This window comes from Halictus rubicundus, chromosome 8 (genome assembly GCF_050948215.1).
Source record: "Halictus rubicundus isolate RS-2024b chromosome 8, iyHalRubi1_principal, whole genome shotgun sequence".
Lineage (NCBI taxonomy): Eukaryota > Metazoa > Arthropoda > Insecta > Hymenoptera > Halictidae > Halictus > Halictus rubicundus.
The window spans coordinates 10,030,127-10,055,775 of record NC_135156.1 but is presented as its reverse complement, the minus strand read 5'-3'; the positions used below and the strand labels follow the sequence as shown (position 1 = coordinate 10,055,775).

General features: G+C 38.3%; 1 protein-coding gene and 1 long non-coding RNA gene across 7 annotated transcripts in view; one reads left to right on the top strand and one right to left on the bottom strand.

The window, feature by feature from the left end:
- Nrm (neuromusculin) overlaps positions 1-25,649 on the top strand; it is a 406,706-nt gene that overhangs the window by 244,588 nt on the left and 136,469 nt on the right. The window lies entirely within an intron of this gene.
- Positions 17,111-25,649, bottom strand: part of LOC143356821 (uncharacterized) — a 47,072-nt gene continuing 38,533 nt past the window's right edge. Inside the window, exon 3 of the long non-coding RNA XR_013082737.1 lies at positions 17,111-17,124. This is a non-coding gene — a long non-coding RNA (uncharacterized LOC143356821). The remainder of the gene's footprint in view (positions 17,125-25,649) is intronic.

Here is a 25,649-nt window from a genome sequence, read left to right as displayed (position 1 = left end):
AACAATCACAAGCATTTTTAAAATTTGATAAATTCGTCGACATCTCTCGAATTACAATTTTGTCGCTCTTAAACGTTTTAAAGAAAATTGAAAATTGTTGTCGTAGATAAATGAATGTTGACTGTAATTGTACGTAAAAAGAATAAATTGCGAATGTAAAGTAGCATTTGTTAAAAAGGAATTATTAACAAAAAAAAAAAAATTCCTCTGAGGAAAGTGGAATTAGAACACTCGACAAGTAACGGCACTCTCGGATACCGTTCACTGCCGCGTCTGACTAATAATCACTATTTCTACTTGCTGCGAGTTGCACGAGTTCTATCGATCTCGCTAACATCCAACTATCACTCCACGCCGACTTAATGCGATAAACAAATACTACCGTGCAACCAGCAGTGTTCACAAACATTCAGATAAATGGAAATAGCCTATAACGGGTAAGCACGTAAAGTAAACGGTGCTTAAGTGCCACACGCGCGCGCCATAATTTTTATTGGGTTGGCACATATGAAATTGCCGATCGCAGATAGCGCTAAAATCTCTTTCTTTACAATAGGAGGTTTCTAGCGTTACTTGTTCGCAAAAATGGCTGAAGGTAATATTACAATTAGGCACGATTTTGTAATCGTCCTGCGGTCGTTTAGAGAAAACTAGAACCATTCCAAATGTTTATTTTCTGCAAAAATATATAGAAATATAAATATTATCATTTGATACAATAAAATAAATAAATCATCGATTACAAGAACATAGCATTTCTGAAAATATCAAAGTTTTGGTTTCATTATCTTCTTATTTAATTTTAATTCAAGATTTAATCAAGATTACAAATATTTTTATTCAAATCTTCTCCTTCACGTGAAATCACAATTTTGTGAATCATACCAACACGATTAAATTTGTCCACATAAAATTAGCAATTGTTGAGGTATAGTGCTAGTAAGATGCTCCATGGGGATACTGCGATAAATTTGCGTTTTCATACGCCGTTAACAAGCGTGGATGGGACGGTGGAGCTTCTTTTCACCGGGAATTAGGCAAAATTAGTAGCAGTCTCTCCGCAAGTTTGCTTTTAAGGCGACTGCACAGTCTCAAGACGCATATATAATCGTTGCAGACCACAAACTTTCGGAATTGCAAATACGCCACAATACGCATACGTGCCCGTGTCAATTCACCGCATCTGCGTTCAAGTTTGCGCCAGCTGTTGTGGACTTACGAAATTTTTTTCACCACGACTAAAATTTATCCTCGAAGTTTCGCAGCCCCGAGAAAAATCTGCGGGGGCGATGATTTATTTAGTATTCGTTGAACATTCTAACATAAATTAATCCTTGAAGGCTGAACACGGAAAAACTGAAACGGATTTTACTCGCCCACATCTTAAAAACGAACTAATTAGTTTGTCCATTTTTATTTGTGAAAACGATCTGCTTCACGTATCACTGATTAGTGTTAAGAAATTAAATTTATTCTTTGATGTAATATCCTCGTACAGTTTTATATTTCGCGAACTAATATTTGAACTGGAGTATCAGTGACGAGTATCGGATGTAAAGAGATCACAGATTCATCCGTACATGTATCCAGAAATACATATAATACTTTAGCATTATATTACGTTCTTCCAGTACGCAGATCTCACAGCAAAAGGAATTCTGACATTTCTTGCTGGGATATTTCAGATCGTACTGTTACATATGAATGAAAACATATCTTGTTGCTTCGATATTGAATTTCAAATAATGCGAACATTATTTACAGATCGTAAGTGATAAGAATGTTGAAAATAGTACTACCGTCCTATACAAGTCAGATAATGCGAAAAAATCGAAATTTATTCGCATCACTGTCCGACTAACAAATATTGAATTTCTATTATAATGTAAGAATCTTTGAATTTTTTCATCTAAATCGCAGTCCCTCACAATTTTTCCCATTTTTAATTATTGATTTGCTCATAGAAACCTTAATCGATTTTGATGAAAATTTGTGCATGTATATAACAAACTTGGCTCTACAAAAGGTATATTTTAAAAATATTTTAAAAATCGTGTCCTCACTGTATTTTTTAATTAATTGTTTTGTATATCACCTAGTAAGTTTAGACCAATTTTAAAAAAGTGTTTGAATGGTGTCCCCGAATTTGAATTTTATCCCCGACTGCGCATCGAGACACCAGTTGGAAATCATTCGAGGAACACATGTAGAGTCACAGCACGGAGTAGCATTTCAGTAAATCTGAACTCGAGTTTCGCGCTGCACTTTGTCCGCGTTATTACCGGACAGCGAGCTCCCTCTGGGTCGGCTTGCGACCCGAAGAAAAAACTTAGTATTAATTATTAATGACCCCGTTGAATAATTCGGACTGTCTCCGCGCAGCGGAGTCTGGACCGGTTGCTGTCAGGACGCGCATGTTTGTCAACATGTACTGTTCTTTTATTCGGTGCCCCAACCGGGTGAAATGCGATGCGTTTTTCATGCCCGCCATCAGCGCAGATACGCGGCTCGATTTTCCTTCTATGCACATGCACGTCTCCGGATAAATTCATGCGCATCTCCTTTATGTTGACGCTTCGTAAACATCGGCTTTATTCGTAACAAGACGCGGGCAAATATTGACGCGGACCCTTGCTCACGGATGCAGGCAACGCAATTCCTCGATTACAACCGGTTAAAACAGTTCTATACTCTCCGATACCGATTCCACACGTTTGTTTGCCGACGATGATTCGTGATGATTTATAGGGTAAAGTTGCCTAATATCGGGCCTCTTCTACTATAAGGCCCAGGTTCCTCTCCGTTGCGGAATTCTCGAATGTCGCAGCAACGAAGTTCTGTAACTGTGCATTAATTCGTTTCTTTCTGGCGCAAGCTGGTTTTAATTTCAAAAATTAAGTTGAAAGTCAACAGTGCCCCCAAACCAAATTGAATTCGCAAAAGATTCCGAAAAAGATCAGGCATGTTTTAGCTATTAGAAGGCACATCTATGAATTTTTTCAGAATTTTTAGCTTAGAAACCGAATTTTGAAAAATAACAAAAAATGTTGAAATGCTGATTTCTTGTAGAAGGTATGAAATACTAGGTTTATATTTTTACAGTTTTAGCATCTCGTTGTGGTTGATAACATATAATTTTCTCAGATTTTTTAAAGTGGGGGTACATAGATAAAAAAATCGAAAACCGGTCATTTTCGTCCACCCTGTAGCAGAAATCGATATAACCTCCAAGGTTAACCCGATTTCTGCCAGAGGGCGTTCCGGTCCGAATTAATCTAGAGATGAATTTTGTAGTTTTTGCAACGTTACAAAACTGATAATATGTATGATAATATGAGTGCATATTTTGAAGATGATTCCTGACCTCTACTGATTTTCGCCACAGTATCAGTTTGTCACCAATGGAAAAATTAAGTTGAAAAAAACGGTGGATTTGAAGGGATTAGAAAACTGGCAGCATGTTAAAAGATGGTTACGTTTGAAAGATTTAACGTTATTTGCAGAATGCTGTCCCGTGCTATCATTCGCTAGTTCTGCATTTGTGAATTCAACAACTGATTCCATACCGCGGAAACTGTATAAATTGTTCGCCATGGTCGAAATACCGCACGGTTCGTAAATTTCCCGATGTTTATATAAATAAACACTTCCGGCTTCATAATTCTCGTGCCCACACTGCATTTATTTGCAATTATGGCGAGCGCTGCCCAATCGTATGCAAATTTGTTAGAATCCATCTATAAAATAGATTTTGCTATAATTTCTTACGGTAATACAAACTGTTCTATTAACCCTTGAGTGAACTATTGGGCCTCACTCAAATTTACACTAATGATCATTTAACATGCAATTATTAATATCGTAGGTATTTCAGGATTTAGATGAAATGTTACTATCTCATTACAGTTCCAATTACCATTTCGATAGGGATGAATATTAAACGTAAACATAATTACATCGCGGATCTTTATGCTAAAAAAAAATAGTATCCATTAAAAATTGATATCCTCCCATTTTTTTAACTGTTTTAAATTTCTCCTACGCATTTTTCTCATAAATGCATAAAATCCGCAGTCTGAACAGAATATTAATTATAATTTGATTGAATGATTGGATTTTCAAAGTATTGTAAATTGTGCATCCGCTTGAGGATTCAAAACGTTATGCGTTCTTTCTCTTCCTTTGGGCTCTTTGTACATTTCCACCTTTGTTTCCGGTTACCAGCGACTGTATTTTTATTTGTCAACAATGTTCAGCATACTTGTTTTCACGGTACTGTGCGAATGCGATGCCCAGCACAACAGCACGGCTATACTGAAATAAATCTGGATTTAGGTCAATGTAAATTGCGTATGATAATGACAGAGGACTATATCAGTGTAATGCATGATCTGCGTTTGATTCCCGTAGCAGAATCCTGGTCAGTTAATTATTATTCATCCTAATAATGGAAACACGAGACACACGAGATTAAAATGTTTATTCAGAACGTTCGGCAAGTGCAATAATAATTGCAGTGATCCGCAAAAATAGATTGAAATGTACGTAGTGTCTGAAAATGATAGATTGTTAGTCAAATTTAATCCGATACATAATAATTAAAGATATTAACATCGTTAATCACTTGTCGTCGGGCAGGGGAATATGAAATTGATAATTTTCTGTGCAAGAGGAAACTGTGTTTTATTACGTATTACGTGTGTCTTCCTTTGCTAATTGCGGGACAGCTCATCCATTCTATAGTGAAAATGTTAGAAGTGGAAGTCCACTCGGACTTGTTTGAACTATCAGTATTGCGGGGGTAAATCAAATAAATGACAATTAGACTCGAGTATCCGTGACAGCGAGCGAAGCAATGGATTGAGATTACCTACTTCATGAAATTGCGCTTCTCCGAAGTCGCTGACAAATAAGAACAGTGAAAAGTCGTTTCCGTTCGCTCGATGAACGAACGAGCGTCTTATACCTGGCAATATCTTGCTATTTTTGTTTAACAGAGAGTCTATTCGGGGGAACAGCGATATCGATACTATTGGAACTTCGTAATGCAAATTTAAGTGATCGGTTACAGTCGAGGGAAACGAAGAAAAGAACTCGCTTCGCCGTTCGTTTGAGGATTATTTGACAATTGTTAAAAAAATCTTACCTTTAAATTTGTTAAGGCACTGTGAAGTAGTTCCACTTCGTATATACAAAGTTATTTAATTCGGACGATATTTTTGTGAGAAAAACGCGACTTTTAGGAATTTTTTCTGGACAAATTAATGGAACTTTTCCTTAAACGAATATATCATGCAAAAGGACATACATTGAAGGTAGTTATAAATTTTTCTGTCGCAATATCGTGAAAACTGCGTGAACAACACTGGCAATGCTTCGCCACAAGTTTTTTCCTACTTTCTTGGATCATTCGAAATAAATTATTCACGCGGATTCTGTTAAGGTATGATTTTATCTAGTAGGTGAATGAAGGGAGGAAATACGTTTTTTCCAAATTTTACATTTTTATGGATTTATGAAAGAGTTTTCATATATCGTAGGTAACGTAAGTGTCGCTATTTGGAACACAAAGTTGTGCGAGCAAAAGATCTTTCGATTACGGGAAAACGAACTTTGAAGATTTATTTACAATAAACGGTACGTTTTCAATAGACATGTTAGCCAAATCCGATTTACTGTGCTCATACTGGTCCGAAATTCAATTTCAATTTTTTTTTTACAACAAAACGGGCACTGGGAAAAACGAACTCTGTATTTTCAATGTACGTTTTGCACGTAGAATCACAATTCTACAGTTTTTATTAAAAAATTTGTGGTACCAAAAAATGAACAGAAAACGACATTGCAGGTACGTGTGCACACTATCGTGCCGTTAATTGCATCGCTTTTCACCGTGTTGATTAAAACTCAAATTACGATGTGTTGAAATAAATGGACATAGTCAGACAACAATTTATCTTTTAATGTTGTAAACGTACTAATAGTCCACACAATTGTCGTACGTAATTAGTAGACTGCAGATTTGATACATTTGTGACCAAAATTAGCGACGTATTGTTCCCAATTTGTTAAAATTATTAAACAAAGAGAGTAATCTCGTTTTAGCTCCTGTTTCCTATAAACGATGCAGAACATTTTAATTTTGCACGAAGATCCACAATCTAGAAAATAGTTACATTAGTCATCTGTGTCTTGCAATAAATAAATTTCTCTGGTCCTGTTAAATCGAAATTCAAATGATCTATGAATATTAACGAAAAATGGAATGATAAATTATTATAAAATTTGCGAAAGAACAGAAAGATGAACGGAGGTCACCAGCGATGAGTAATGTGTAAATAATTTTGATAAATCGGAGAAAACATAACAATGTTTCACAACTCGCGTAATGCTTTCACAATGTTGTGCCATACCTCAAAGTAAAAGCATACTAAAACATTGTTTATTCGTTTAATATCTGTTTCAGTATAGCAATGAGTGTTTCATAACTTTTGCAAATTTATAACACTTCTGTCTTATAGTAGTCACGATATTGGTGTTTACTCTATATCTGTCCAAAATGCCTAGCCGATAAAAGTCCCAGAACTATCCCCACTACCACGCGAGTCCTTTTCTACGTTCGGTGTGGATCAAAGAATCTCCTCGCCGATATATGTCGCTGGCTAGACCCGTGTTTTGGACATGTATCGAGTAAATAAATACTGTATTCGAGTACTTCCGTGAGCCACTGTGTTTAGTTCCGTCACAAACGCACAAAATCCGTAAAACAGCACGGAAAAGCTTCGAACGCTTTACGGAAAAGATAAAGCGCAGCGTCGCGCGCCGAAATGCAACGAATCCGACTTCAATTATCGAATGAACCGGTGATCAATCAAATTCGCAAAGCCGGGTATACGCGTCACCAAGATAAGTCCCCGGGAACAATAAATTCGCGATCGCACGCGGGCGTAACGTTTCTCGAAATTCCTCTCGCCCTGAATCGCCGGTTTCTCGACGGCCGCGTTACCATGGTTTTCTATAGAAAATGTATTTTCGATAGATACGTTCCCAAGAAGCTTTCCCCATTGAAAGACAGTGCATCGAAGTTATGGGTAAGTTGAAAGTGGCTGTAAAGGGACGGTAGAGGGAGGAGGGGCGGGTGGGTCGGTCTATCGAACAATGGTGGATACGGACTGTTTCCCTCGGAGAAAATGGAAGGAAGCAATATGACGGATGTGTATTACATCTATTTTACGAATAAAGGAAGAGAGACATGGTCCTTTTGCACGTGTTTTCCTTCCGCGCGACCGCTCGAAAGAATACCACGCTCTCTCTTTCTCTCTCTCTCTCTCTCTCTCTCTCTCTCTCTACCTTTCTTATCGCGATAAAATTCCGTATCTCCTCGGTTTCGCCCGGGACCGGATCGATGAAATCGAACAATGTAATTACAATCCGTGCGACAGGCTGTGCTATACCAGCGCAGCGGCCAGCCGATGCGACGCGACGTTACGTTTACGAGTATTATTATTACCCGTGACCGCGTGGCCGGTCCAGTTTTTGCCTTAATAAGTGCGCGAAATTGATTAAATTGCGCGCTGTTGTCCCGAATTGACGATTACCGTTATCGCGTCGGACCGCGGAAAAATCGAGCCGGTAACTTGCAGCTCAATAACCGCGCGCCGTATTAGGCGACCCGTTACACCAAAATTTGGCATAGTTAATCCTCGCACGACAGAACGTTCTTGCAACTATATTATATAATCGATTGTGTTTCTACTGATCAATTTTTCCAAACAAAAGTTTCTGAAGATCCTCCTCGTGTTCACTTTGACTAAATTTATTTTCTTTTTATCAATTTAATTAATTCCATAAAATTAAATTAATCATTTTGAATTAAATTAAATTAAATATTTTATTTAAATTTATCAATTTAATTAATTCCATAAAATTCAAGATCTTATTCTTTCCATGTTAATAATTCCAACAACGATCATGATTTTTCTACTGTTATATCGAGCACGCTGAATCCTATCAGATTCTGCGAGGTATGCGGGTAACATATCTTAACTTTTTAGCGTTTCATTAAATTACTTCGATTTTGTGGAGATTTTATAGTTGCTGGCTCAGCAATCGCGGTGTTGGGGTATGTATAGCGCAGTCTTTTACGGCTCCGGCTCGTTTCTCGTCTCCAGTCCTCACTCTTAATTGAGAAAGAAGAAGAACCTGTCCACGTCACCGTAACTGATTTGATATTCTGCTTTTCTTATTTCCGCGCTGTGCAGTTAATATTTAAACAATTCGGGAGCTGCCGCGTTCTTTCCGCGACGTCTCTTGTTAGACTTTTCGTATTATTTGTCGATGTCTCTCGCTGTTTCGAGCTATACTGTTTCTTCTCCTTAGCTTCCCGAGCATTTAAAGTTGCTTTGAAACGCGAATTTGGTATTGTAATGAACTTCGTCTATTTAACAAAAGAGTCGGAAACAGGATGCAAGAGTGTAACCAAGAATCTTTTTTTTTTTGAACACCGGTGCAAGTTTCAAACAGAATAAATTTGAAAGGTTAACTTGCTATGTTCAGTAGCCAAGTTGTGTACGAACAATGATGTGAAACATAGGATTAAACCAATTGCGCATTTCTACAAAATTCTACTGGATTCCAGAAGAAAATTTTCGAATAGGATGCATAGCGCTTATATTTGATTAATTTCAATTTAACGATGTAGAACTTCGCTGCGAACGTTCAAATATGCGAAAAGATTTTTTGGACGAGCTAATAATTTGTAGGTTATTAAAGTGCTAAGGACCAATTAATTAATGGCTGCCAGTTATCGGATCTTGTTTTTCTCCCACTTTTGTTCGAAGAATAATGCAGGGACGGGAGCGTCTGGGTTATTCATCTTATTGTTAGCAAAGCACTAGCCATCGTTCGACTGTCGGTCGATAGTATACGCAGTGAATCACTGCGAACGCTCAATTACTGCTCGACAAAGCTGTTTAGTCGATAAGGGGTCGCAAACGATACAGGGTTTCTGTAAAAGTCCAGGCACAATGATTTTCAGAAACAGCACAACACAGAAACACAACAACAAATAATCTTTTACAATCGGACTCGGTGAAATCATTCTAAGATGAATCAAACGAACGCGTTTCTAATTTTACTTAGATTTCACTGCAAATAGCGAAAGCGAATTTTACTTCTCCACGACGAGTATATTCGTCGTTCTAAAAAAAAGAACCAGAATTGATTGTTGATCGGTGAAAGGAAAATATTTGAACGATCCTGCTAAATTACGGTGTCAATAGAAAAGTTTCTTGAAGAAGAGGACCGACTCCTTTGCTTTCTCATTTCCGTTATTAAACGATAATAACAGAAATAGTTCTGCAAGGCATCTTCCTTCGTTATTTCGTCCTGCAATCCGATGCACTAATTGCATTTTTCAAAGGATGGAGAATGCATTTTCCGTCGGTCGTGAGAGAATCGCGCTCAATCGTTGGAAAGCTTTTTCCCTCGGAGCTAAAAGATTTTTTTTATCCAATTAATTCATCCCCGAGAGAACTGAGTACAGCGGTGAACCTGTTCCTTTGAATTTTTAGATGTTAAAGTTTAATAAAATGTGATCGGACCATTTCGGACTCAAAAGGTAAGGTACGCTTATAATTATCTTGTCTGGTTGAGCAGCAGAATCCATAGATTGATGGCTCCTTCATTTAAATCGGTCACCATAAAATAAAATCGCAAAGATAATCCGGATTCTAAAAAATTCTTTTCATTCTCTCGTTATAATCTGGATAAATCTATGCGCGATATTTAAACATTATTTTATGCAAACCCGTACAATTTATGTAACAACCCGTTGCAATTTGTCGTGACTAGAATGCGAATCTTTATACAAATTCGCATCTTTGTACTGAATTTCAATAAAAAATACCTCATGGTAAAAGTGAAATAAAAATATTCTTAATGTTCATTAATACACATATTTTGTTACGTTTTAAGCACTTGCGTATGTTATAAATGTATAGAAAGTCACAGTGTAGTAATGACGTCGACAGGTTCTTTTACAAATTTCATAAATAAACATAGAACACCTTCAAAAGTGTATACTGCTGTTAAATATTAACAAGAATGCTAAGTATAATATTTCTTGTGGTCATTAGTCTGTAAACGACAGGTTCGGAACCGTCGAAACTTGTAAAAGTGGAAATTGTAATCTTCCTATCGACAGAAAGTAGAATTGGTATGCGGTGTCTGACGAATATTGGTGTTATACTACTGGGAACTTCGGACGCGGCATGCGGATACGTGCTACTCGGTAACCTTACGGAAATGCGCAGCCAATAAATTTGAATTTCTAGTCTGCAAACGTAATTGACACATCCGATCATGGCTAACATCTACGAAGCATCGTATCGTGACTAAAAATATTAAATGCTTTGATAAAAACTGTGTTCAATCAGAATTTCATTCCCACTACACAAGCACTAAAAAAGTGTCATGCAAGTTGTCTATTTAGAAAATCCTCAGCTATGAAACGTAAACTTTCAAAAAATTCTCCCTATTTTCTTGAACCGTTCGAAATTACGGGCTCGCGGGAGAGGAGATGCGGTCTCTAAATGAATGAAGCGGCCAAGCCTTTTCGAATAGCTGGACATCTGAAGGGGTTCGCAAAGTGGATGCGGGTAGGATCGCAAAGTTGAACGTTCCATTGACGAGCCTGGAAACCAAAGGACCGATCAACGATTGGTCAGGCTGGGTCTGTAACAACGTGGCTCGTATCGACAGCGATTCGTACGAAAAATAATTCATTCCCCGTGTGTATTATCGATGGTCAACGATATGGTCGGTATCGGAAATCACTTTGTAGCCTGCATAGGATTGCGGTGTCGGGCAGGGAATTGAACGAGATCGTATCCAATTAAGATCGTTCAATCAGCGGAAACAGAATCAAGGTATATAGGAACTAAGGCGTACAGGGTGAGCCAAAAATATCGGACGGTCGGCAGGAACTCGTGCACACGTGCCGACGATTCGGAACGTCTTTTAACGTATTTAATAATGACATAAGTCGAGGATTCGTCACAGAAGTATTAAACATTGCAGACTCGACTTCCGCAGCTATTTAAATCTCGGTCGAACCGCTTGCTTGTAATTTCATATTTAGCTATATCGAATATATTTAGGAAATTGTAGACGTTATGAATTGTCAGGAGAGAAGTTCAGTTCTATACTAAGGCTTCTAAATGTCGGAAATAATATTCTGAAAACAAGAAATTCAAATTGACGTAATTTTCTTCTGTCTCCTTCATTGGCGCCTAAAAATGACAAAATTGAATTTGTTTCCTTTTCCGCAGAATTTTCATTTTAGTATGTATAATTTTTAATATAATATAATATCCATAATTGTAGGATAAATCATTTGAAACCATTTGATCGGGAATAGGAGGTACGTAGACATATGGAACAGTGCCGCATTTTTGGACACCCTGTGTGCACGCGTACGGTTAAGTGGAAAGTCGTGTGGCGGATCCGTGCAACTCGCGCCACAGTAGGATTAAGCTATTGACACATATTTTCGATGAAATATTTGTAATAAATCCGCCCAGAGACTGTGAATAGGTGGCGCAATTTAATTGGACGTTCGCGTGGCTTGTTCGATCCCCGATTACACTGTTTTCCTTCGCCATTGAGGGCTCGAACGCAAGGGATTTGCCGATTTCCGCGAGAAATACGAGATTCGACAGGATATTAAATTACGACGGCTGAATAATTCGTGCCCTTCGCCACCGTTCGGCTCGCGTGCTTCGTCGGACTTATACCTTGTTATCATAATCGGCGCAATTTCGATTTTTCGCATTTTTCCAGGCTCCGGTACAATTTAAAGGGACAGTCTCGTGTAACCGCTGCAGAACCTAATTTTCACGAATCTTTTACCGAACAACAGTACGTTTTACTTTACAATTTTTTTCCTACTTTTAAAAAGTACTCTTTTTAAAAATCGATTTTTTAGCCTGTCTAATGGGACTGTCCCCTTGAAGCACAAGAATCGATTTTTTGAAGCTGGTGTATCAGGTTGCCCCTTACAACAATTTCTTGCCACCTTTTTCGTGGGAAACACGAGCAATTTAAATGAGTGGTCGACTGTCGCGTGATTTTGACGCGGATGAAACTGACTCCCACGCGAAATTTGCTGAATCCGCCGTTTGAACCACCGCAGAGAGAAATTTGTTTGATGGGAGAAGTGGAATCGACATATACTGCCAATTTGGGTTTATTTTTAATTGCGTAGGTCATGGCGTATGTTACGATTACGTTCGAGACGCTTTCTGGGCCCTCGTAAAAATTCACACTTGTTTACGTAACCTAATACAAAAATAAAAATGGATTTAATACTTCATTTTAAAAGTATTATTTTGAAACATGATTAACGTTTCCACGATTATTTCACGTTTCTTCGAATGAAAATAAATATGTATAATGGGACATATTTACGCTGAAAATGGATTTAATATTTTATTTTCGAGATGTTTACATTTTTATTTTTACGAAGGAGAAGAAATGCGACAATGTGAATTTATTTTTCCTTGTAGAAAATGGTTGTCGAGGGAATATAATTGTGCATAAATTGTTGAAACTCAATTGATTTACAGTGTTAGCTAATGAAACACTTTGGTAATTGGCTAAAGCAATATATTGTACTAATATATAATACTACAGTTTCATGATGTCAGACAGTTTCATTCAAATAGTAATATTTAAATTTGTTTGTGGAAATTTCATGATGCGAAATTAATGCATCAGAAGAACGAATGGCGTTTGCGTAACAGAGTAGCAAATATATGCGTTAAATGGATTGATACCAGGTTCTTTCGCTTTTTAACAATGGGAATGTGTTTGAATTTATTTCAAGATGCTGTTGACTCTGTTTTATGCCGAAGGGTTTGATTAAACCCATCGCACGATCAATGCGAGCCAACTACATCACGAAATTAATTTTATGATGGCACGCAATGGAATTAATTCCGCCGATGCTACTACATGTTTGCTCGCCGATGCTCACTTCCTTTCGGACAGTTTTATGATTTATTGATGCGTAAAACTGTTGTTACTATTGTAAAATTTGTTGAGAAATCTCTAGCTATGAATCATCACGTAAATTTGAAAACTACCAGCTTACCACTTAGATTTACAAATGATTAAATAAACGTCGTAGCAGTGTCTTAAAATTAGAAAATATCATTCACAAAACATTTATTCTTCAATTAAACAATTTTGTGTTGTTCTTTTATTAAATAGTTTATATAGCAATTACATTAATATTAGAAACTTGTGTTGAAACCGCACTCTACCGAGTTGACTTTAAATTCGATTAAAAATTAAATGTAACACAATCAGCATAATAGACCGCAGAGATTCACAGGTTAACATCCTTTTGTAGTTCTTGCATAGTAAGCAATTTAGCTTCTCCGGCCAGGTAAAAGTTACCACATATTACTGAGAAACATGAGCATTCAAGACCATGTCTGACATTCTATAGTGCTTCACTACTTCGGTATGAATACGCAACAAGTAAGCACGTACTTGCGAGTGTAGTGCTGCTTCAAATTTTGATATGGCGAAGTACTCAACAGAAACCACTCGGGCAACTTCGAAGAATCCGTTTCCATTTTACTTCTTTTACATTCGGACACCGTTATAGCTAGCCTAACTGTTTTTTAAAATCCACAATCTAGTTATATAGAATTTTCAATGATAATGATAAGGAAATTGCTTTAAAGGTAGGAGATCAATTCTTAAAAATGTTTTTACAAACTTTTCCTAAATAAAAAAATTATGATATACTTCTTCAAATAGATTAGGTTACGTATGAAAATTCTTACTGAATAATGTTTTACAGTTTTCGAGAAAGAAATTTCTAAAAATCGCCGCCTCTCTGAACACAACCCCTCAAGGCGATATTTCGAAAACCGTGCCGTTTAAACCCGTATTACGGATTGGGGATATTTATGAATGTGCGTTCATATGTACGTATATCTTTTCCACCCGCCGGATATAGCCGGGAAGCAGCTTCCAGTTAAAATCCGCCCTAAAACTCCGCTATCGTAAAACTTGGTCACGGCTATCTCAACGCTATGGCGTCTGGGAACAACGCAACGGGCCGAAGAATTTATTCCGTGTAATTTCAGTTTCCAAAACACGTTATAAAAACACGACGAGGTATGTGGCGTCATATTCCACTAGGCACGAGTCCGGTGGGTCGCCTTATGGGAGGCAGTCTCATGTAAACGCTGCAAAATTAACACTTTCCACGAATCTTTTTCAAAGTGATGATACGCCTTACGTTATACATTGTGTGTAGTTGATTTAGCTACTCTTCCTTCATAGAGAACAATTTCATATTTTTCACACATTTTATACGGGCCTGTGAAATTGCTGTAGAAGTAACGAATGAAATAATGAATATCGGTCGCATCATGAGAGAGAATAATTTTTATTTTACTTTTTCAAAGCAACGTACGAAGTTTATTGCATTTATATTCTCAGTATGGAGTTCCGAATTGAAAAGTTCACTGATTGTAGGGATTATTAAAATCGTTCGTTACGGAATGAGTGAAAAAATACAACAATTCGATTTTAGCTTTTTTAATTAACAAATGTTCCCGGTTCGAAATAAAATCGACTCGAAAAGGATTCGCTCATGTATCTACCAGAGTTAAAATGTATTAACGAAACGCAATCAACGCTGGATAAAATATTGTTCAATATCATAAACAATTTATTTCATACGAAATCGTACGAACATCGAAAAGTAAAATATTTCGTCTGTCGCAACCAATTTTTCAAACAGTCTCCGAAAGTAGCTTCTTTAAAAATCCAGATATCGTTGATACAGTTATGTCGAAATCCCTCATTGAAATCAATTTCCACTAAATTCGTAACACTCAAATATGCGATGTACAGGATTCAACTGCATATTTAAAATACGGAATTTAAATACTTCATTTCTTCCAGCAAATCATTAAAATAAGAACGTTTCGTCACTGTAGGAATTAAGATTTGATGACAAATTTTAAATATTTTCTCTATCCTGTTCGAATTACAATTACAAAAAGCGATTCGTTAAAAATTCATCCCCAATTATCAATTACAAGCGACCGTCGATATGTTAAATTTTATTCCGATATAAGACGACGCCCTTTATTTCGAAATAAGAAAATCGCTATCCCCCCTTCTTCTAATGCGACATTTAATTTAAAAACAAAACTCTCGACTGACAAGCACAGTGTCGTTTGCATACTCCGGCAACAACCGGCAATTCCTCAAGGGTTCCCCGGCGCATATTGAGAAAATAGTGGCTGGTGACATTCGATAACATCTTGCTCTCGGAGTAATAACAAGCCCGTCGTGTTTTCCTCTTCGGAAATACATCAGACTCGGTGAAGCTGCTGGTCTCGTTAGAAGTGAACCAGGAATGAAATTTTTATAGAGAAATTCGCGGCCGTTAATCTCGTCCCGCGATATTTCATCGGGGACGAGTTCCCCCGCAGTTTCGCAGCGGTGCTTTCGAGGAGTGCGTCCTTAACCAGCAAGCCCTCCAGTCAAACGATTCAATATCATTTGCCGGCTTCGATTGGCAAGTTTCTCTTCTTCCCCCGGACGGATGACATTTCTGTCCCGCAGAAGACCCCGCCCCCAGCGAGTATTCACTGTGACATTTGCTCGGCTGACGACGGTTTCGCGAAATAAGTGATGAGCCCAGATTGCACCGAGCCACAGCTAAAAACGGTTAATGCCAACGCTTCTCCAATTTTATAGTCATTGAAATGTACGGATGTTCGTATTTTCGTTTATATCGCTGAAATTCTTTATGAATAGACTACGGATTTTATGCATTTATGAGAAACACGAGTAGGTGTAATTTCAAAACATATTAAGAGAGAAAATAAATTTCTATTTCATTTCAGTTTCTTGCAATTTCGGTAAAAAATGTCTTATATCATGTGTAATATCAATAATTATTTAATGTTTCCAGATACAACTATTCAATGACATCGTTAATTCTCCACAATCTCGCGGTGTATCGAATACTGCGAAATAAAGACTGATCATTTCTAAAGAAATCATTTCTAAATAAATGATCGTTGGATTTTTAAAGTTCACGTGGAAAGTCGAACGAAGAGTTAAGAACTTCTATCGGACATTTTCCTAGGACATTCGTAGAAGATTATATTTTAAAAGCCTGGATTTCATATGTCATTGTTCCACATTCGGGCTTTAATATGGCTTCCCTTTCACGTAAAAATTATGGAAATATTTTCAGGTGGATAGCGTTAAAGTCGTATTAAAATTCGATAGAAAATTTTCCCGATATTTCCGTTCCATTCTTTCCCGATATTTTCTTGTTTAGTCGTCCAGATAAAACCTGAAAAATTGAACAAGCAATATAATTAAACAGCAGTATTTTAAGATCGAGTTCTACCAGAAAAATATTCTTGATATTGTAAAAAATGTCCGTCCACATGACTTTAATATACTAGAAGGGATTAAAATATGCTAGCCGGTAAAATGATTGAATAATTTGTACAATAGCCTAATATTTAATATGTATTAATTATTGTTTTGATCAAGAAATGCTATTACAGTCTACAGGTTTATTGTACATCACTAAACAAACGAGAAAAATGTACACTTACGAGTGCTAGAAATATATTTGCTGGTGTCTTTGTGACGACATTATGTAGCTATTGTAAATGCTCGTGTCCTTTGAAAAAGCAGTGTTAACATTGTAGTTAGGTAACAAAAATGTAGCAAGCTGGCAGATCGTCGGACGTGGCGGACCATTCCCTTTAAAAAGGTTTTCAATGTTGGTACTACCATCCGGTGATATTATCGTTTCGGCGAAGCGCCGTTTTGAATGTTTTACTACTTCTTTTCCGCTCGTACAATCGGCTCTCTCATCCGCACGTTTTCATCCACTTGGTAAAAGCTCGGTGGTCAGTGACACCGAGTCAGCGTTTTCTTACTGGCTATGCAGTTACGATGTGCGTATTTCCGTGGAGAAAAGTGGGTCACAGAGCTCCCGGAAACTCCGGTTTCCATTCAACATCACCCTGTATTACAAACTCCGTACTTTGAAGATTCGTATTCCTGAAACCAACCGAAGTGTTAACAGAAAATAACGCGCATTCTTAACGGCATACAATTCTCCCTCTCCCTTCTCCCCTCGCGGCTCCGCGAACTACCTCTTGAATATTTGTTCGCTCAAAGGAATTGTAACAAGTAACGGCGCTATAACTTTCACAAATTTACTGTATAATTTTTTATTCGAGATACTTTCGACGTAACCTTGCCAACTCGTGAAGTTTCGCCTGAACTGCGAATTAAAATTTTCGAATTTCCTCTTATAATGTTCGCGAAAGTTTAACCAGGTTCACCATCGTTTGAAGTTCGGTAGAAATCTTGGCAGATTCAATTAATTTCTGCTGGACCTTCCTGCTGGAAGCTGTATATTTACTAGAATTTTCAGTCAGAAAATAAATTTACATCCATCCATAATCGAGTGAGAAACTTCAGTATTTAATTGTCGCTGAAAGGAACGAAATATTTTCACATTTCTGTTTCGCCATTTTCTTCCACGAAAAGTAATTTTCCTGTGTTAACAATGCACGCTAACTTGTCCAATATTTATACTGCAGATTGTACGGTTTCGTGACGAACATAAGTTCGAATGGAAAACTGTTGCGTGTTTCTCAAGTAAATAAAATTACCTAGAAATAAGTGTCTATGCAGCTCCGGTGAAATTGATACAGACAATTTTTATTGCGCATAAGTATCCCCAGTCCAATGATAATTAGTGGGTGAATAGTAGTTCGCAGGGAACGTAGTACGAGTTCTGTCACTGTCAGGCACATTTCGGTTAAAGTAACCGACAAACGAAAAAGTTTTTGCGGTCCGTTGAAACGTTGTCCCGAAAATAAACAGACATCGAGTTATCACTCTGGACGCGTGACTTATTGTTGGCGGAAGACAACGAGAAAGGTATTCGTTTACGTTAGGAAACGTGCCTGGGAAGATTTTTCAGTCTTGAAACGGGGCAGAGGGCTCGCCTCCTTCTCCCGCGGCCAATGCAACTACTTGTATTCTGAATCTGGCTCAATCCTGCATCGCGAAATTCGTTCCACGGTTGTCTAGGGAGCCCGCCATGTAAAAAGTTATGTGACCCGGAAAATGAATCTATTTCTGTTTTTGTATGAGAAATAGCAGCGACGGGAATCAGGCGAGACCCCGTTGCTGCTACTTTCACACAAGTTTCGTCTTCCATGAATTTTAAAATATATGAAAAATGTTCAACAAACGCTGGGGAAACGCGACGCTCGCGAGACACCTCGGCTAGCTTTCCCGGAACCATTTAAAATTAAACATTGATTGATCGGGAATAAAATAACCTAAAAATTAGGATGTCCTGATCACCTAAAAATTAGGATGGAAAACAAGCATACACAAGCAGTGTGATCAACTGTTTTCGTTAACATTTTATTGCTTCCTAAGCATCCTTTCACATAGCAATTTGCTTTCTTAAAAAACTAGTTTCAACTTGCACTATGTGCATCAATCGAAAATGGAATGATTTTTGGGACAACCTAATATTCATAATTTGAGATAAAATCCACAGACTACGGATAAATTTTTGAGAATTGTGTGTACTCGATATTTGTCCAAAACACGGGTCTAGCCACGGACATATATCGGCCAGGAGATACTATTCTTTGTTCCACGCGGCAGTGGGGATAGTTCCAGGACTTTTATCGGCTAAGCACTTGGGACATATATAGAGTAAACACTGTATACCTAATAATCGTTTTGGTACCGACTATATACATGAACATACTGAATAAAAAACAGACATGTAAGAATTGGCGTGTTCCGCTGCAGCCAATTTCGATTGTTGAATTATTCAGATTTCGCTATTTAGCATTACATGATACCTACTAGCGTACAACATAATCTACATATATTGAATATTTAGAGAACGTTAAATTTCTGCACTTTTTATAAAGAAGTATAACAAGTACATGTAAATTTCACAAGGTTTGAATGTGTCGAATATATATCGTGCACACAAAATCACTTAAGTAAATGAAATCACTTTATGAATTACAAATTTAGGGAAATAATTGAATCCCTATAAAAATATTAACGATAAAATCGAAAAGCTGTTAATAAGCTTGTGACTTGACGCCATTGGTCTTTTTCTTGCGGTACCACGTTAAGACTCTTGTTTATTTAAATATTATAAATGGTATTCGTGTAATCAGTGAGATACAACCTGATTAAAAGCAATGTTACATTAACATTTGTATATTTCTTTTTATTTCCATTGAATGTTCTATCGCTGTCACTGGAAGAGGCGCTACATGTGTTGCGGGTCAGCGATGACCCACGCCGACGGAGAGCACGCGAGAAGATCCACCGATCCGTGAAATCGATCGCGATATATTTTTATGTGACGCCTTTGCGTCGCGTCGATAGTGCATTAATTATTCGCACGCGTGTAGCACAAGCTCGCTTCTCTGAAATGCCATTTCAGTCGGGCAACGCGACAGGCTTTTTGGAAAAAGGTTATTGGCATCGTAATGGGAATTATTAGTAAAATTGCCCTCTCAAAGGGAAACCATTATAGACTGCTCCGAAATAAATTGGTTCGCACCTGACGCGAAAAGGCCTTCGCATAAAAGCCTTATTAGCGTAATATTTCGACGTTAACGCGAGATCGAATTGAAAATTTTATAGAAAGCGCCGCCGTGGGACAGCTGGGAGTGATCGGATTTTCGGAGAAATGACGCAAGGTATATCGCATAGGCGTACGTTGACGTGCACTTTATTAGCACGAAAGAATAAAAGTGTTCCAACTTTGAAATTCCCTTGGAACGAGAATTTCTTATACGGTGATCACTAGATTGCGGATTTTCTACATTTATGTCAAAAATGAGTAGGAGAAACAGAAGACGGTAGAAACATTCGAAGAATTTAGAAATATTTGTACGTTACACAGTGATTTCTCTGTATATGTCGCCAAGGTCTGGACGATAAACGTCGCGGAATTATCCCCACTATCGCGGGAAGCTCGAGAGGCCTCGGACGCCGAGGAGTGCAAACATAACACTGGTAACATAGCTCGGGTATGTCTCCTGGATGATACAGGACAATGACAAGATCTGTGTTGTTGACATATATCGAGAACTCACTGTACCAACCTACCACACCTATAAAGATACACTTTGGTTCGTATTTACTTGTTCAATTCGCGATACAGTAGGATCTCGATTACCAACAATTAATGAACCGCTTTAGGGGATGATTGACGTACTTAGACATTTTTTAGCAAATGTTTTACGTTACAAAATATGCATTAGATTTTCACATTATTTTCTCTAGAGGAATCTCCTAATCGAAGAAATTTCATTTAAAAAATTATCGAAATCTTTTATTTTGAGTTTTATCATGCGTCGTGAAATTCAGTTTTTTACAGCTGCGTTTAAAAAAAAATGACGATCTATTGTTTTAGTCATTTTGGTCAAACAAACTGCTCGTATAGAAATACCGTGAAGTGTTAAATGAATATTTTGCGAGAAAGGTACAACAATCGATTAAATATAGACAAAAAAAAGTTGTACAAATATTTAAATAACTAGAGTGGAAAACGTTACGAACACAAAAACATATGCATACACATAAATATATGAATGTGTATACGCTGTGTTTTATCTTTTTTTCGACGAATAGTATACATCCCACTATTCTGCTTTCTGTTTTGCAACGTTTCTTGCTTGGATATCGGGATTTGCATTTCGCAGTTTTCAAGCCCTATCGTGTAACGTGCCTTCGTGCTTTTAAAGTAACTGTGCCGATATTGGTAAATCTATAAATTTCATAAATGACACGCTGCACGGTTGCTTTGCTCCCGGCACCAGCGAGCAGCGTTTCGATAATGATTGTTCTTGGGGTCTATAAAGCCGGGGAATAAAACAACGTCAACATACTTCGGTATCTTATAATTATACGAGGAAAATTCTCGATTAAGATTAATATCGAAACAGCAGACGGGGTGCATTGCTAATTTTAGTTTAACCTGCATACGTGTGTGTGCTCGATGTCCAGTTGGAAAACAATAGATCACGCAAAATATCCATAGTCACTTAAAATGCTTTTGTTTGTTTAACCCTCCGCATGCTATGCCGGAGTGACTCGTGACCCGTCGCGGTGGGTTCAAGTGGGGTCATGTGGGGGTAAGACGAAGCTTCTTATTTCGAAATACGACGACAGCCGGTCCCTAGCCATCGCCTTATATCGAAAGAAAACTGTAGTAGATCATCGACGTGGGTCAGAAATGACTCCGGCATAGGCCTAGAACACGCAGGAGTTCGAGGATTGAAAAACAGGTGATTTCTCACTGATATATGACAAAAATATGGACATTAAAAGAATTTAAAAATATTAGTGTACTACTATCGACTTATTAAAATTAACAAAAGTAGACATACATTTTCAACTTCTGTTCATAAAGGCCAGCGGTCCAGTGATTGAACATAAATTCTGAAACAATTGACAGTAGAAGACATTAATGAACCCAATTAAAGTGCTTCGACACACGCTCATTTAAGATGAATAGTTTAAACACGTATCGCAAACGCAATTCTTATTTGCAAACACGATGAAATGTCAGTTCACTGTTAGCAGCATCAACAACTATAACATTATGTTGGAATGTTTAACATGCTCGATAATCGTCACACAAAACGATATTCATTAAATCCACGGTAATGCGCGCTCTCGCGATTTCAATGGTGCTACAAATAAGCGAGGGATTAACACAATAATGAATGTAATGAAGGATTCGTTTCGTTTAACGTTAAGTAAACGTCTCTCGTTCGGTGCTAAATGCGCGCGTTCCCGGTGAAATGAAATTCGAGCCGTTTGTTCAGTTAGAACGATTACGGAATTTTACAATACATTCGCGAACAATCGGTTCCCTCCAGGATATCGCAAATTTACCATTTCATTCCGACGGAATGCGACGCGACGCGACGCGACGAGACGCGACGCGACGAGACGCGACGGGAGGAACGGCCCCCGCGCGTCTGAAATTCTTTCCATCAATAACGGCGGCACCCGCTCATCCGCTATTGATGTTTGAAATCCAAGAATCATCATAATATCGCGTTCTCATGGCAACTCGTAAAACGAACACGCCTATCTATCGACGGCACCAAACTCGCGAAATTCCGAAAGCGTCCGGGGCGTGAATGATTACAAGGGTCTGATAAAATCCTGTGACGTAGCCGAGCTACAACGTTCCTTATCGTTCCAGAACGGCTACAGCCATCCATTCGCATTATCGTTCACCACTGTCTTCGCGTTTCCTTATTGTCAGAATGACCGCGCGGTTTCGCATACAGTCGATACCAGAAATTTTCGCATATTCCACGAGATGAACATTTTTCAAGAATATTGTGTTTCCTGCGAAAGAAGCACTGTTACTTTAGAACACACTACCCCTGGCATGTTCGATCGAAATGGCCAATATGATTGCTGGACCGTATATTAAATAGAAATAATAGTACAGTATACACAGGGTGGAGATTTATCAATATTTTGACAGACGTTTCATTTTGTAACGTTTATTTTGGACTCAAAAAGTGTCTGCAGTTTAAAAACAGTTAAAAGTAGACGCTTCAAGCTTCAAAACGAGTCCAAGTATATTCTGGTACTATTTTTCTCAACGAAATACAGTGATTTCTCTATATATGTCGCCGAGGTCTGGATGATAAACGTCGCGGAATTATCCCCACTACCGCGGGTTATATCCCGTGAAGGGCCACGAAGCTCGAGAGGCCTCTGACGCCAACGAGCGTAAACATAACGCGGCTCGGGTATGTCTCCTGTACGATACAAGACGCCGGCAAGACCCGTCTTGATGACATATATCGAGAATTCACTGTAATCACAGCGAAATAATTCGTTCAACTACCTTTTGGATCTAGGTATTATTTTGTTCTGTGGCCTCCTTCCATCTGCTTGGAAAGATAAATAGACAGCTTGTTCATAAAATGTTTCGTGAACCGTGAAAAGAAACGCCGGTCGGATGTGTGTTAAGCACTATTGTAAAGTGGTCACAAAATCGACGCGGCTGCCAGTTGGAGAAACAGAATGAGGCGTTTTTCGTGCGCGGAATTCTATTCGAGCATTTCTTTCTGTTTTTTTTTTCCTTCTTTTTCCTTAATCCTTTTAGCGCTGCGAACGCGGCCATGGAAAAGCCTCGGTAAAATTAGAGCAAGGCGCGAGAATGCCTATTCAAGGTTCGCATCATCGCGGCCTAATATCCTGTCAGAGAATCGTTCTCGTCGCGGCCGTCTCCGCGTGCGAAACGCGCGTACATTTTCCTTCTGCACGCGAAGGGGCGCGCGAAAGCGGAATGAAGAAGCACAAAAGAGATGACTGTAAAGTATGCTGGCGATCAATAGCGGAACAAAGCGTCCTATAACGTCATTATTGGTTTGCGGCTAAGGTTTTCGCGTATTTCTCCATATAATGAAAACTCTAGAGAAAATTACTTGTCAGACGGTTCCGCGGCAGTGACGAGCGGTTCATTCGCTGATAACAAAGAGCACACTGTGTATCGGAAATCGTAGTCTATCTTTGTAATGGGCGTGTACAATGAAGAACGCTCGCGCGGCACTCGCGATTTTCCTGCGAATCGAATGATACAATGATTGCTCTCTAAGACGAGCCAATTCGGTGGTGCAACAACGTTCCTTCTGTGGAAATTATGAAATAATTTAGTATCGAAGTATGCCTGGATTATTATCACCTTCCTAGAAATATCACTATGATAATATCACAAAGAAATGCCGCGTAAATTTTTACGTATTGTTTGGAATACACGTCCTGAAACAATTTTCTTCCCCACCGAGAGCTTGTTAACAATAATTTTTGTGAATCTAGCAGCGAGGTGGATTCATAAGACTGAGAATAAATTCATAAGATAAATCGAGCAATTTTTCGCGACATTTTCGCGCAATGATTCGCATTTTTCGGGTAACAATAACTCATTAGAGACGGTAATTTTCCGTGCTGCGTCGTTAACGAGACAAAACGAAAGAAATAAACGATTGTCAGCATGCTGTTCTGTTTAATCATTCTCATCCCCTTAACAAGTCCTGCTCGTACACCCGTGTTTCGGTAATCGCAGCCACCTACAATCGAAATAAATGTGACGCCGTTTTTCTTTGGCCGATTGTTTATCGTCCGTTGAGAAAACTCGCGGCCCGTAGTGTCGCGTGAATAATTCCGGCAATGCATAATGCACCACTTGGCACGTTTTCGTCGCCTGAGATATAGAAACTATTTGGGTCAGCCGGAGTTTGATCATTCACTCGCTGTTACTCCGGCACGAGTTTTTGTTCAAATCCGCGAGACTCGGCTGTTCCGCGACTACTTCGATCCCGGCGAACCATTCACTCGACTATTCATTTTCGAGCTGCTTACACGTTATTTTCCATGAAAACTTATCATGCTCTCTCTCGTAGCTCAATTTAAATCGCGCATTATCGTAATACGAAATTAGCGTTCTGTTCATTTCGATGCACTTACAGTGCACCCCACAGGTTGTTTCTTACTACTTTTATTTTTGGTCCTGTTATGAAAAGTTTAAAAATCTGTTCCGCAGACTCGGAAGTTGTATACATTCTAAAAATTTCATCGAAATTGCTTCATTGGTTCACGAGTTATAAACGATCAAATTCGGTGAAAATTGCAATTTTTCACAGTTTTCATCACTTTTGATCGTTCACAATCCATAAAGCAATTAACCAATTTTGATGAAATTTTCAGTATTTATTGTATAAAAAACAATACAATACATTTGTTTATTTGTTTCTCTTATTTCAGTCTATAAAGCATATTTTTCAAATTTTCATTACAGGCCCATATAAAAAAAATTCGTAAAAAAATAAAACTCGGTAAATTCGTTCCTTTGTATTTAATATACTGATGAACAAATGCGGTGCGATTAAATACACTTGATTCAATATGGGCAAAATGGGAAAAGTTCGACGTAACAAAAATATGCAAGCCTCTAATAAAACATGTACGGTTTCGTCAGAATTAAAAAGAAAAGATGGACGATTAAAACACGATAAAACTTCATTGAAAATCCAAACTCTGCCAGCCTTTCGCAGCAAACAAATTAAAAGACAGTTTGTCGTTTCGGTGAAAGGACGCCGAAGCAGCACAATAGCGTCGGAATCCCGCTACAAACATCCTTCAACAATCCGCAACTCGAGAAAGGAGGGTAGCAGCACAGAGAGTGGCCTGGTACTATTTTTAATCCGGAATAAAAGCAAATTGTTCACAAAAGCGTCTTCGTCTTTTCTACGGGCGGGCTGTGGAAGAGGGGGAAGGATTTCCCATTCGCTGGGATTACTTGAATTTCTGACGGAAATGTAAAATACCCGGCGAAGAGTTAACCAGCCGGAAGCCGAGGAGCTTCAAGCGGAAAACATTAAGGATGATTTTTACAAGAGAAACGCAGATTCTTCGCGAGGGAGGAGACGGTGCTGTACACAGTGTTTATCAAGTCGTTGCGTGCCTTCGATACAATGTCTGGCCGAGTC